This window comes from Lissotriton helveticus, chromosome 9 (assembly GCF_964261635.1).
Source record: "Lissotriton helveticus chromosome 9, aLisHel1.1, whole genome shotgun sequence".
Taxonomy (NCBI): Eukaryota; Metazoa; Chordata; class Amphibia; order Caudata; family Salamandridae; genus Lissotriton; species Lissotriton helveticus.
In genome coordinates, this window is record NC_136070.1 from 1,226,141,261 (window position 1) to 1,226,156,279 (window position 15,019).

Consider the following 15,019-nt stretch of genomic DNA (forward strand, 5'->3'; position numbering starts at 1 on the left):
TCATCAGTGATGTCACTGACCATGTCATGAATGATGTAATATGTGGCATCATCAGCAGTGGATTGCGGGTGCGCGAAATATAGTTAGTACAACTAACTATATAGGAGCAATTTCAATGGTTTTGTATGAGTGAAATGTCCAGCTAACTATAATACCCCTAAAACTTATAGTTTTTTGAGTGAATTTTAAAGGTTTTTTAAATGCTAATTCCTAACTATATAAGGCCTGAAACCTATGGTTTTTTCAGTGAATATATAGGGACTTTGTGCACTGCAGCCGAGGGTTGTTGGTTAGGAAAGCGGCGGATACCATCGGAAAGAACTTTCCCTGTCCGCGTTCTACTATTACAACATGCAGCCAATGAAAACCCTCGGCAGGACCTTTAAGTCAAACCCCGCGAAAAATTTTATCTTGGCACACACAGCAGACACCAGGCATTGAGAAAGGCACACGCCGAAACGCATCTGCCAGGGGCTGACAGTGTGAAGATCGCGAAGTTTGCTTAAGTGCATTTTGGTGGCAATAAATCTGTGTTTGACATCCCCAGCATGTGTCAGACCTGTCTTTAAACGGAGCAGGATAGGAGGAATATATATATATATATATATATATATATATATATATATATATATAATATATATAATGTTACTGGAAATTCGTTTTCTTAGCTTTCTCCGATGTTTTGGCGCAGAAAAACGAAACGGACCCAAAGAGGTAGAGTTGCTGTATTTATTACATCGTGTGCACCACTCCGTCCGCCATGACGCGTTTCGGGCCCTGAAGCCCTTGATCACATATATATATATATATATATATATATATATATATATATATATATATATATATATATAGCCTCGATATCCCTTGAGTCCTTACAGCAAAGGGGAATGTCCATGGGAGGCTTCCCTGCACCACATCAAAACCTCAACTTTTGGCTAAGATGAAGTGCACTCACAATGGGTTGCAGATGATGATAAATGTAGATTTAATTAAATTTCACATATAGTTTCCAAACAGCATGAACCATGGAGTAAAATACCCAAATGGTTTCAGCATAACAAAACGCCTTGCTCACTGGCCGAGGAGGCCGTGGTTTTTCCGGGCTCCCCAACAAAAGTATGGTGGGTACCAGGGCACCCACCTTTAATAATCCAGAAACTGGGGAATGAAATCCCCAAGGCAATACTGGCTTGGGAAGAGGGGGCCGAGTAGCGTACCTCCCCTTTATTTTATGGAGTGTATGCAGGGGAATGGAAACTCTAGGGCCTTACAAGTCTAGGACAGGAAGACCAAGCGACCCCCTCCTATTTAATTTCATCTGGGACTAGGAAGGCTTGGGGAGGGGGGCCCGTAAAAAAAAAAAAAAAAAAAAAAAGGCCTCAGGCTGTGCGCAGCAGGAGGTTGGGGTTCTGTTTTGTAATAAAATATTACTATATGTAACAAAATTTCTTTTTAAAAACCTAGAAATTCACTGAACAAAATAACGGTTAAAGTAGCGTAATGCAGAAATCCACCAGTTATAGTTAGAAGATCTTACTCGCTGCTTATGACCCCACGTATTACATTATCATGATATGTTCTATGACCTCACTGATGACCTCTCAGATGACACACTGATGACCTCTTTAAATGAGTGTATTAGTTTGATTTTTACGAAGTGGAGCTTAACTACCATCGTACTTCTTTAGCTAGTGTACAGCCTGTGTCCCGCTAATGGGTGTACATGTTTACAAAACTAATTTGCTCCTAATACACTGTGGCTGTGTACAGGTAATAAACACAATATAAAAGTTTGCATTGGAGAGTAAGTAACCCTGTGTGCAAGTGATGGTTAACAACTTTTGTTCAGCATATTCTACACATTTTTTAGGCTCTATAGAAAATATTTGCAACAGGGCAAAGATTCTACATACCACGTACTAAGCGCTGTAAGCCTAGGGTTATTAGATGGACTTCTCTCAGCATGACCATTTCTATGTAACATAGAAGACTGTGTGCACCAGGTATTAATCTAAGTACATGCGCTTGTTTTTCTTAAGAAGTTGGTTTACCTGTAAATGTTTCACCACAGTTTGAAGGCTGCAGATAGTAAAATGTTTAGCTTATTTTAAGCGAATAATGTCTTTTTTGCCAAGCGTTGCATAGTGTACACTGCTCTTAGTAGATACGTTTTAATACTCTGCAGTGTATTTCTTTTGAGAGTTTCACTGTGAGGTAAAGAGTAAACACTCTCCTTAGAGTGAATACTGTTGACGGTACCCACTTTTCTACTCGTATCAACTTCATTCGCAATGTAGATTTGGTGACTGTCAAGGGTTCAATGCATGTAAAAGCTGTCTGTAGCAGGGCATTAGTTTTGGAACAGACATTCAGTATTTTTAGGAACTTGGCTGTCTGTGAACAGTTGTATTCAGAGTAAACACGGAATACATTGAGGGTTTTCCATACAGCTGTGGTTGATTGTTAATGTGAACTACGCTACCCATAAAGTGCATGGTATAGGGTCAGTGCTACACATAACCCATGCTTCCTTCTGCTAAGGTAGTTGTATATGTGATGGAATTAATGATGCCTCCTACTCTTCTGAGATATTTTGTACTTACTTTCAGGCCTCTAATGCCATACTAATTTAGAGAGTAATATGTGCAAAAATGAAGATTGGATGATGTAATCTATGATTTCATTTGAGATGTCATGAGTGATGTCATAGAACATGTCATGAGTGATGTAAAATGTGAGGCCAGAAAGCCGTGCACGGCGGAGGAACAAGATATATTCATTCTTCATTTTAAAAATATCCCTCCAGACTAATCTGAATAACTTTTCCCCAGCAAAGGCTTTCCGGTGACAACCTGCAGTTAGACGCAACTAGTTCAGATGTTTCTTCGGTTTAAACCCTGTGTCAAACATCAAAGAAGATGTCCTCATAGGACCAACATGACCTCTGCATGTGGTGTTAAGGCCCAGAACACAACGCAGTAGGCTGCGACTCCTGTGCTTCACTGCACAGGAATGCCATCAAGGAGCAGGAGGTCAAACTATTTTTTGGCCAAAGCACACAGGCAAAAGCCCAAATGACCTCTGTCACCTTCAGTTAAGTCACATGCTAGGAATGATCTTGCAACAGATCTGCCCACAAAAAACACACAATGCACCAGGGAAAGGAGAAGTCGTCTTTTTCTTTAAGGAAACGTTCCTGCTCCCTAAGAGTTTCCAGCTCCATCAGCTTGCTCTGCTTAGGTTGCGGTCTTCCAGCTGTTAGTGCTGCACTATTACAGATGAGTTAGAAACAACAAGGGGCCCCAAATCAGTCAGCATAGGACCTCGGGGAGCATACTATTAAGAACAACAACGGTCCCATGCGTACAGAATAATGTGCAATAATAAATATAGACAGAATCGATTCTATATTTGGAGTGACATGTCCAGCCGGACAGAGGTCTTCAAGTTTACTCAGTAAGTAATAAATTACAACCAGAAACAATACCTTCAACATTCACCAGTGTAGGGCACAAGCCTGTACCCAGACACTCCTAGATCCCATGCAGACAGGAAAAAGGCTTTTAAGGCAAAAGTAACGTTTTCTGTTTCAGAAATTCATATGTACAGAAAAATCAAAATGCACCATTTACAAATACATTACATATAAATCAAGTTATGTATAAGGTGCGAGGCAGGTGACGGCGTTTCGGTCCCACTATTTAGATCATGGGGACCATCATCAGGACATTAATTAATGCCTTAACGTTTTTTACGCCTCTAATTGCCGCGTAAGAATTCAAAACCGATAGGCACACAAAATATGATGTTTTGGAGGCTGATAACTTCATTCAACATTATAAATTTGATGCTGGCTTCTAGGCAGAGTTAAAAAATGCTAGTGATCTGGAAACCTCGATCAAAAGAGCTACCCATTTCCCCTCAGGCCGAGCTTCAGAGGAATCCTTTAAATTTACCTTTGTAGTATCAAATGCTGCTTACGCCTTGGAATTATCTTGCCATCTACAGAGGCGAAGTCTAAGATGTTGACTTAAATCTAGCAACCCTTCTCCTCTGTGGTGGAGTCCTTGCTCCAATTTAATGAGGCTATTTTCATGCCCAGCAGTCTTTAGACTAATAGATAGATTCCATAGGCATGCAACATTCGACCCTCCCTTTTTGTCCTCTTTCCATTCACTGAAAAGCATTGTAGTCCAGGTTTTTTCCTCAAAACGAAACCATAATGCCTCTACCTTGGCACATCCTGACAGAGTTGTAAAATGTTGACTCTGGGTGCATGAAGTCTTTGCTTCTGGTACTTTTTGTCCCACTCGGCCAATGCCGTCTGGTTCTTGGACCGATCTGCTTTCAACCCGTGGGAACTGGCAAAACACACAGCAATTAGCCTACAGCATCTCATGACCGATTTGATAAACCACTGTTTGGACACCTAAACAGATCCTTTTGTGTGTTCCAGATTCTGTGGACACCGTGGATCAATCTGTGGGCCCAGCTGTCGCCGTGTGCCGCCACATTTGCAAGCATTCCACTGGCTTCTCTGGAGATTTCCAGAGAATACTCGTGGTCATACTCTTGGATGGCAAACGGCTATTCAGAGTGAAGGCCAACTCCTCCCTGGAATGCTTTGAAGAAAAGGAAGCTAGAGCTTGCTCACCATGCTCAAACGTATCACCACACTTCAGCGCAGAGGTTCATCTTCAAAGAAGCAGTACGTCACCCATCTGGAAATTGAGACTTTCTAGCTACTGTTCTATTGCCAGGATGCAGACGTCCACTTGGCGGCCCGAAACCCACCAGCTGCTGAAGTAAAATAGTTCAATAGTGGGAGTCCAAGTTCCTTTCAAATAACACAGTATCGTTGTTTTGAAATTCATATTGTCTCTTGTACAGCAGGACCTGCTGGGGGCTACAGTCGAGGTCTATTTAGCTGTGTTGGTCCCACCCTTGTGTTTTCCTGCCATCCCTGTTTAGAATGCCTGAGGTGGCACATTTTCCTATGGCTTTAGTTTGCTTGTCTCACCCCACTTCTTTTATTGCTTGTCAATGGGATTTGAATTTTATGTTGACTTTTTTCTACATTCAAACCAATGTGCAGCTGTCTTGTTTTGATGTATCATCATAAAAAATAGTATTACTGTTGGCAACAACTTTAGTCCATATGATAAGAACACTTCAGGTGTTCTCATTTCGGCCACCTTTCATAGTTTTTCACCAACTAGGTTAGTCCTTCGTTCCTGCAAGTTTTTCTACCCAAGGCAGGGTCTGTTTCAGATGGACCAGTCTATTTACCTTTTATTCTTCTATCATCTTTCCCCATCAAAGTGGAGGAGTGGCTACCTTTGGTGGATCCCAGAAGTGCTGTTTCCTATTACATCGATCACAATCTTTATCCTATTTGTACATGTTTACTGCATTATATACATGTGAAAAATGTCCATGGCACAGTTCGTGCACAAGTTCCTAAAGATATGCCTGAACCCTTGCTTGTCTCTCATTATTAATTCTATCTAACTATCTATATATATTTTCAGTATCAACATAGATAAGGCTTACTTGAGGAAAATAAAAAGTGAAAAAGTGATCAGATCCGGTAGGATCAGGCCTATTGTCTAAAGAAACAAGTAGTAGTAGTCGATGTCTGAGGCAAGAAGTTTATCATGAGTCTGGTTCCTTGGGGTGTCTAGAAATGTGTGCACTCATGAATGCTAATCGCCCTTTTAAAACCTCCTCAGGCTGTCCGCAAGATTGCATCCTAAGGTTTTGATCACTTTTTGTTACTCAAGTAGGTCTACTCTCTGTGTTCATACAAATAAAGTTTTCAGTCGTAAGGTGATGTGGTAACTTTTCTGCCCCCTCCCCCCCTATGCGTTATATTGTGTGTGTGAGTAGGTGTGTGTATTGAAATAAATATATATATATATGCTCCAAACCTGCTGTCCCGTACGGTTGCCCCATCAGGGCTGATACTGGGCAGCTACCCTTTGCAAGAAAGAACAGTGCACACTTCCAGACAGAATACTAACTGCTTTCATTGTCCAGACAGAATACAAACTGCTTTCATTGTGTAGTACCACCTATTGCAAAGTGCTTGTATTGTGTTTGACCACATTAAAGAAGTGTGGTACTACATAATTAAGCCAGTTGGCTACTGAGGGCACCCACTATTCTTTATTGCAAAGGCTTCAGAAGGGAAAGATTTACATGTGTGTGTATATATAAATGTGTGGAAACCGCATTTCCACAGACCTGAAGATAGAATGGAGAGCACTTAAAATCTTCTTCTAAGGTGACTCATAATTTAAACGTAACATCCTCCAAAACTATGCAAAACTAATGAACAGAAATTAAATAAAGTGGCATACAAATGCCACTAGAAGTTCAATAAAGTGTCGCAAAATTTCACATACTCTGCTGCAATATCTTGGAGAGTAGCTTAAAATGTATCCATTAGAAGACCGTTACTTCTCTTAAGTAACCATTTGTGGTGGATATAAAATCTTCATGCAAATTTCTCAACACCCTCTGGCCTCTCTGTAGGGTATGAGCCATGGTTAATAAGATCCCAAGTTATGCAGTCATGTTATATGCTGTAATAGTTACTGTCTTGGGTTATCTCTGCATGCCTTATTGGGTGGGGAAAAGTTTCAGAAACTGACACTACCACACCGGTTGGTGCTGTATATACTCCTCTGTCGTTGTTTTTGCCTGTCGCACTTCTGACGGAAGCTGCATGCCTCGACCTGGCGGTATTGGAAGAGCTATTGTTGGAGAAAACTTTTCGGGACCAGTTTGATAGCTGGAAGGATATTTTTAAGATGAGGATACTGCTGGACAATTATATGTCCATCAGAAATAAGGTTACTGATAAGGAGCTTTTTTTTCTGTGTTTTTTTCTTAGCCTCTTCGGTGCTCAGGACAGCCCCCGGCCGTCCGACGTCACAGTGGGCGTGTGCGGAGGACAGCCGGGGGCCGTCCAAACCCTGCCCGCTCATTCATTCTTCCGCACAACGCCGAATGGGTTAAATATCTTTTATCTAGGCACTCTGGATTTCTTGTGTCAGGATGGCTTTACTTCTATTTTCATGTTTTTTATTTTATTTTTTGTTTTTTCTTCCTTTTTAAAAAAAATTCTTATAATGCGCTACTGCCTTTTCCCTGAATTTTTGGAACCAGTGCATAGGACCTCCAAAAAGAAACTAAACATAAAAAAGTTAACAAACAGAAGGGCAGATTTACTAATTAGTGGTCTCAAAAAATTGGCTGCTGTTTGTGAACCGTTTCTTTGCCAACAGTAAAGAATTCGGCTGTTTCCCAAACGGTTGGTTCACTAAATTCTGATTTGGAGGTGGTCACAACCTGACTTACTTAATGAATATTAATAAGGTGGGTCACAAATTGCAACTCCTTACAATTGGTGGCCACCACAGGGTTGTTCATCAGATCACCTTTTAAATAAGTTAAAAAAAAAAAATTTAATAGCCCGTTTTAGTTGAAGGAATCAGCCGAAACGTGTTGGCCGTTGTTTATATGTGGCATTCACCAAAGAAAATGGAAAGAAAAAAATTGAAAAAGAAACTTGGATGCCGCCTGTTCATTGTGCCGCTCCGTGAGTGGTCTGTGGAGGAGAACCGTTTGATGGTGTGTGTGTGTGATCTATAGTTGTTTCTTTGGGAATTTGTCTCAGGACCACTGTCTATTCTCCAGCAAACTTGTTTTAGGATTTTTATTTTTACACATTTACAAAAGAGCAGGGTTACAAAGGGACAACTTTTCTTTTGCATATGGCTTACCAACCCTAACTCAGGTGATAGTCATTTTCGCCATTTTTTTGCGACAAGATTTCTGTCACAAAACATTGAAATGTTACAATCTAACTGGCAGTTTGGAATGGCCGCTTACAACTCTCCCCTTCCAAGCTGCAAATCTGTATTGATTCGACAAACCCAATTCAGGAGTCTGTAATAGTTGTAGACTGCAAGATGGATTTAGTACATTCTAAAAAACATTTTTGCAGTTGCAAATTAGACAGTTTGCAACCATAAAAATGTTTAGTACATCAGTAGATGCATCCTTTAAGAAGTAATGTGCGTTAAAAATGCTTATGTGACGGGGGCGTGGCTAGCAGCCGACCGGAATGGCTGCCTAGCAGAGGAGCTCCGTGGTCAACGAGACCCCATCAGTATATCCTTCCATAAATCCGTTATCTCTGCTGTCAAGGAGATTGGCTCCGCGAGAGGACACCAAGCGGCATCCCCCACCGAACCCCGGCGAGGATCCGATACCAGCATCAGCCTCAAGGTGAAGTGTCAGACTGCGGCCTACTGACATCGTGGCTGCACCGGGCTGGCCTGAAGCACTATCCTGCCGGAAGTGAACGACGGCCGGGAGACCGGACCGGAAGTCCCCGCATCGCGACTTGGACCTTCGCCCGGATGAAAGATCCTTCATCGGACTGACGAGAGAGCCTGTTGCGGCGCGCTCCTGTGGTGGGTCGACGACTCCCCCCACATCCCCCCTCCCTTGACTTATTTGGGATCGGAGGGGTGGTGGACCCCCGGAGGCAAGGGAGTCGCGGACGTCTTCGGAGACGGGTAAGACTGATGCCGAGGCTTGGAGCCTGCACCCAATCCGCCCCTCGCCGTTCCTGCCGTCCCCTGTTCTACCGGCGGTGACGGGGCGAACCAGGGAACATTGTGCCTGTTGAGTACCAGGCATATCAGCTCCTGCAGCGCCGACCTCGCCTGAATTGCTCCTCATCCGGGGACGAACAAGAGTCAACCAACCCTAGACAAGGGCCTCCGGCACATCGGCTCTGTGGCACGATCGCCCTCCCCCACTGTTGCCATAATATAGCTTGGAGGGGGTACATTGATCCTGAGCTGCTCCCCCACAGCGCGGATAGCGCACTGCGGATACCAACCACTGTGGGCACACTCGTCTCCCTAGGACATAATTCGCTCAAAGTGACATTGAGATTGTGGTGGCATAGAGGCCAGAGAGCCACGAGAAGCTCTGTACTAGGAAGCACACCTGACCCGAGCCTCATATTAACCCTAATCATCTCTGTTGACGAAGGACATATACGCTACTTTAGCCGGTCTCGGGATAGAGGTATCCCCCCCTTGTGACATACTAAGAAGCCTACCCCTGGCGCTGGAACGGGCCTGCCTCCTCGACGGACCATCATAATTGCACCCCCGAGTCTCCAGGGGCCAGGTCGCTATCGGGGCGGTAGCCGGAGTTGATACGCCTAACGGCCCCCTGAAGGGAGGAAGCATGGCGGGGAAAGGAACGCGGAACAACGCAGCTCAGTCAAGGCTGGACAAATACGCGTTCGAGAAGACCCCATCGCAAAACCCGGACGGGCGCACGTCCACGGGCAAAAGCCCCGAGGGTGACGGAGGGAAAAGGGTGACACTCGAGGACTTAATGAAAACGCTCACCAATGTCCAAACTACAGTAGGGGCCATCTCCTCGGATGTGGGCTAATTGAGGGCGGACCTTCACAAGATGACCGAGAGAGTGGCGCAGGTGGAAGTGGTCACGAAATCCCTGGTTGAGGACACCTCCGAACTGCAGTTGGCCATGGAACGGATGGAAGCAGTCACTAAGAAACTGCAGGACAAGCTGAACGATCAGGAAGGGCGGGCAAGACGTAACAACGTCCGAATCCTAGGACTACCAGAATCGGAAGGCAAGCGGGCGATGGACCTTTACATAGAAGACCTTATCAAGACCAAACTGCAACCAAAAGGTCTATCACATTTCTTCTACGTGGAGAGAGCACACAGGGTCCCAGGTGGAATACCGAAACCGGGTGCGGCACCAAGACCTGTACTGGCCAGGCTATTCAATTTCCGGGACAGGGATGTCCTACTTCAAGCGGCTCGGAATGCCCTGCCCATCAAAATACAAAACTCTACGTTGGCCTTCTTTCCCGACTATACGGCGAGGTGGCCCGACGCCGCAAAACCTTCATGGATGTGAAAAAGGCCTTGCGAGCAAAGGAATTGCCTTACTCAATGCTGTTCCCGGCGAAACTAAGGGTCGTGGATAATCATAAATCTTGGTTTTTTGATACCCCGGAGGCGGCGTGGGACTGGCTGGACGGATGGCGACGGGTGGAGGAGACTAGACGCACGAGCAGAGGCCAGAGAAACCAACAGATCGAGAGTACTGAAGCTTCACCAGCATCGGCCAGAGAAAATCAGGACAAGGAGCTAGAAGGGGGACCGGAAGCCGACGAATAATGACCTGAATCATGAGTTCCTGAATGGCATAGCTAGATCCACAGGTCGCCACGACAGGTGAAAAGGCTGCTGCTGGACTCGGAACGGGAAGAGCAGACTGTGACCGATGGGGTCACTAGTACCACGGAACCACTTACCCCGCAAGCAAGTACATTGGGGGGGAATGGGAGCAGGCACTCTGCTAAGTTGGGGAAGCGGGCGGTTCTATGTCCGTATAGCAGGGAGGCAGGGAGGGGGGGCGGGAAGGGGGGATCGTTTGCCAAGTTTTATTGTTATCATTTAAGTCTCATGTTTTTCCTTGGGTTGAATGTACACACGACCACGGGACACTTTTTCTGGTGCCTGTACACACTACTGGGTCTCCTACGCCGGCACAGACGAGGCTTCCTAGAAAGCCTATCATCATCTATGGAACACTTCGCTCGACCGGGGGACGGTTTTGTAAACACTCTGGGAGGTACTCAATACGGGAGATGGTGTAGGACCCTGGTCCGAATTTCACATTCGGAGACACTAACGCCCCGGCAATTAGTGAGCCTTGATTATTCATCAGTTAGGTCCCGATATTGCAATAGTCTCAGGTTCCTATGTGGGTTAGCTATACACACAGGCACAAGACACTCTCTGTGTTACTTCTACACAAGGCCAGGCACTCTACATCGACAAAGACAAGGCTTCCCATACTCGAAGTTGTCGGACTCCGATCCGAGTACCATATTCGGAGACACTGACACACCGGAGCACCTGCAGACATGGCTGACCAAGACCTTTTAATGCCTCATCCCCACCCACAGTCACTGGTTTCTACCCCACTTACTATCATCTCATGGAATGTGAATGGGCTGGGCCACAAAATTAAACGGGGTCTGGTCCTCCAGTTTCTCAAAAGAAAGGCACCGACGATAGTATTGCTTCAGGAGCTGCATCTGGTGGGAACAGCCTGTAAGGCCCTTAACCGTTGGGGGTTTAAAATGGTCACACACGCAGAATTCTCCTCTGGTTCACGTGGGGTAGGTATCCTGGTATCAAAAAATGCACCCCTACTTATCAAGCACACATGGACTGACGACCAGGGACGTTTTGCGGCGATCAGCTGCCAATGGGAGGGCCGGCCCTACAATATACTAACAGTATACATCCCCCCGGCGTTGCATCAAGGTGCCTTCCGAGACCTGGGTAACTTACTGCTTGAATTCCCAGGAGGGGAATTAATTATTGGAGGCGACTTTAATGCGGTACTAGACGCATCCATGGATAGACAGCCTCCTCGAGAGGCTACCAGATCAGACCACCTGTTCCGAGAATTCATGGATGCGTTGGGACTGGTAGATATGTGGAGACTCAAACATCCACGGGATCGCCACTACACATTTTTCTTTCGGGAGTCCATCATAGTCTCTCCCGAATAGACTACTTACTAACACTAGCCGTTCCCCCAGAAAAGATTGCATCCATAGAACACCTACCATGGGGAATATCAGACCATTCCCCAGTGCTACTCACCTACACAGTGCACCCCACCAGACGACAAAGGATTTATCCGGTCTATCCTGGATATCTAAAGAATCATGCCATTGCTAAAGCGCTAAAAACAGCTACCGCGAATTACTTCGAAGAAAATGTGGGCTCGGTCGACTCACCGTCGGTCCTTTGGGAGGCCTACAAAACAGTGATCAGGGGACAAGCATCTCCACTATCACTAGGCATAAAAAAGCGCAGAGGGCAACCATAGAGTCGCTCGAAACAGCGGTTCAGACCGCGGAGTTGACACACGCCTCTGACCCCACAGAGGACACAGCACATACACTTACGTTGGCATCTCAAGAATTCAGGGCGTGCGCGGAAGACATGACAAAGACAAGGTTAACTGGTACGTTACACAGGGTCTATGAATTAGGAGATAAGACTGGGAAAATGCTTGCATGGATTGAAAGGAAGGAAAGGGCGAGTAGATGGATAGCCACATTAACACTCTCAGACGGTACACGCACAACCTCTCCCCCTAAAATAGTAGAGAAATTGGCTTCTTACTATGAATCGGTGTATACAGCACGTGATGGAGTGACAGAAGATGAATGTACACAATTCCTACATGACATACCTCTCACCACACTCTCGCAGGAGGATGCACAGACACTAGAAGATGACTTAACGGGGGAGGAATTGGGGGTGGCCCTGGCAGCCCTAAACACTGGAAAGGCAATGGGACCCAACGGCCTACCGATCGAACTATATAAGTCAATGTCTCAACACCTTACCCACCATATGCTTCCCATGTATAATGACTGCTTGGAACGGGGCTCTCTCTCGCCGGATCAGCGGTTAGCCACTATTGTTACTATACACAAGCCAGGTAAACCGCCTGACCAGACGTCCTCATACCGGCCGATCTCACTAATGAATGCAGATGCTAAAGTGCTTGCGAAACTGCTGGCTCTACGTTTACAGCCCCACCTCACAACACTGGTACACCTGGACCAATCGGCCTTTATGCCTGGGCGAAACACCTCCCTTAATTTGAGGCGACTAAACGGAATACTACACCGCATTCCCTCACTCCGGGAAGATGCCGCAATTCTCTCCTTAGACGCGACCATGGCGTTCGATCTTGTGGAATCGCCGTTCCTCTTCGCGGTGCTCAGGAAACTGGGCTTTGGCCATAAGTTCTGTGGCTGGGTTAGACTCCTTTATACAGCACCCCTGGCACAGATCATTGCGAATGGGCACACGTCACGCGTGATCACATTGGGTCGCGGTACCCGGCAGGGATGCCCCCTGTCCCCACTATTATTCGCCCTTATACTGGAGCCACTGGCGGTGAAAATCCGTATGGATCCACAGATCCGAGGCATCTCGTGGGGAGCGGGCTGGGAGGACCGCATCTCCCTTTACTCTGAAGACGTGCTGCTGTATTTAATGTCTCCTACCCAGTCCCTAACAACACTAATGGCCATACTTAAGACCTATGGAGAAGTATCGGGGTATACAATTAACTGGTCCAAATCGCTCTTATATGTCTTACGCGGTTCAACGCCCATGCTACCCCATGACTGCACCCTACAAACGGTGACCGGAGGGTTTAAATATCTCGGAATATACGTCACCCCACAGGACACAGTCTTTATGGAAGAAAACCTACTGAAACCTCTACAGAGGCTGAAGTCGGATGTGAAGCACTGGCATTCCCTTCCTTTGACTTTACTGGGCAGAGCGGCGCTCTTTAAAATGCTCTCACTTCCTAGATTCCTGTATGCATTACAAAACACCCCATTTCCGGTCCCTCTCACATACCTAAAGTCGATTGATGCGGAGATCGCCGCGCTCTTATGGGACGGTAAACCAGCCCGGATAGCGCATTCTAAATTGACCCGTAGTTGGTACGATGGGGGGATTGCCTTGCCAAACGTCAAATTATACTACTGGGCCGCACAACTAATGGTGGTGAATCAATGGATACATGCCCCGCAACAGGATCCGGCCTACGCTCTTGACAGGGCCGTCCTCCCCCCAGACAAACTTATGAAGGCGCTATACTCCGACAAACGTCGGCACACTCTCACAGGCCCTACGGCTCACACAATCAAGATCTGGCACACTGCACAGAGAGCTCTAGGGTGGGAGGGAGTCCTTACGCTAGCCACACCGCTCTGGGATACACGCAAACTTGGCACGCTGGGGAATTCGAAAGGTTTCAGGCAATGGGATCTAATTGGCATTTCCACAATTGGGGACCTATGGATAAGGGGAGAGATTATTTTATTCCCAGCCCTACAGGAGCAGTATGGAATGGGGGGGAAATGAACGTTATCGCTATGCACAAATCAAACATGCCTTGCAGGGGGCCATCCCATCAGGTGCGACTCTTGCCGAATCCTCCCCCCTGGAGGATAGACTCCTCACTGAACACTTAGATAAGAAAGCGATCTCCCTTACGTATCGGAAGCTCGTCAATAATCTCCCTGACCCCACGGTAGTCTTACGCAGTCGATGGGAGGTGGATCTGGGAGACATAGCGGATGAGGATTGGTTACATGCACTGGCATCTCCAAGAGAGACCACCATACCTTCACGACTGAAACTGGTACAATTAAAAATACTACATAGAGTATACTATTCACGTACTCTACTGCACAAGCTAGGGCGCACCCCGGAACCTACTTGCCTGAGAGGTTGTGGGTCCCCGGGGACTTTCTTTCATATCCTATGGGATTGCCCCAAAATACAATCGTATTGGGAGGAGGTTTTGTTTGAGATTTCGGAGGCAACAGGGATTGAATTGCAGAACGAACCTAAGTGTTGTATACTGAATATTTGGTCACCTACCGATATGAACAGGGGATTGCAAACCTGGGCGACGCTGGGTATGGCAATTGCAAAGCGTAACATTGCTAGGAGATGGGGATCTGGTATGAAACCTTCATGTACAAGGTGGTGTAATGATATGGACTCAGCAATGGTGGCGGAAAAGGCAGTATATGTGCATAGAGGGTGTCCTGGGAAATGGTCGAGAATATGGACTAAATGGAACGAATACCGAGGGAACTTATGTGAGCCCCCGGAGGAACTGCCGGAACCTGATGATGACCCGTGGTGAGGGTGTGACGGTAACTTTGCTTTGTTATGGCCTTTTCTATGTTTTGGAACACAGGGGGAATGTACTTGGAATAAGTATGCTAATGAGTAGTGAAGAGAAACGAGATATATCTTACATGACATGGAATGCACACAGGGGGGGTAAGTAATCACAGTAACTAGGTATATCATGCTAG

At 46.1% G+C, this 15,019-nt stretch overlaps 1 protein-coding gene across 1 annotated transcript in view; it reads left to right on the top strand.

The window, feature by feature from the left end:
- Nucleotides 1–15,019, top strand: part of XPC (XPC complex subunit, DNA damage recognition and repair factor) — an 81,065-nt gene that overhangs the window by 19,748 nt on the left and 46,298 nt on the right. The window lies entirely within an intron of this gene.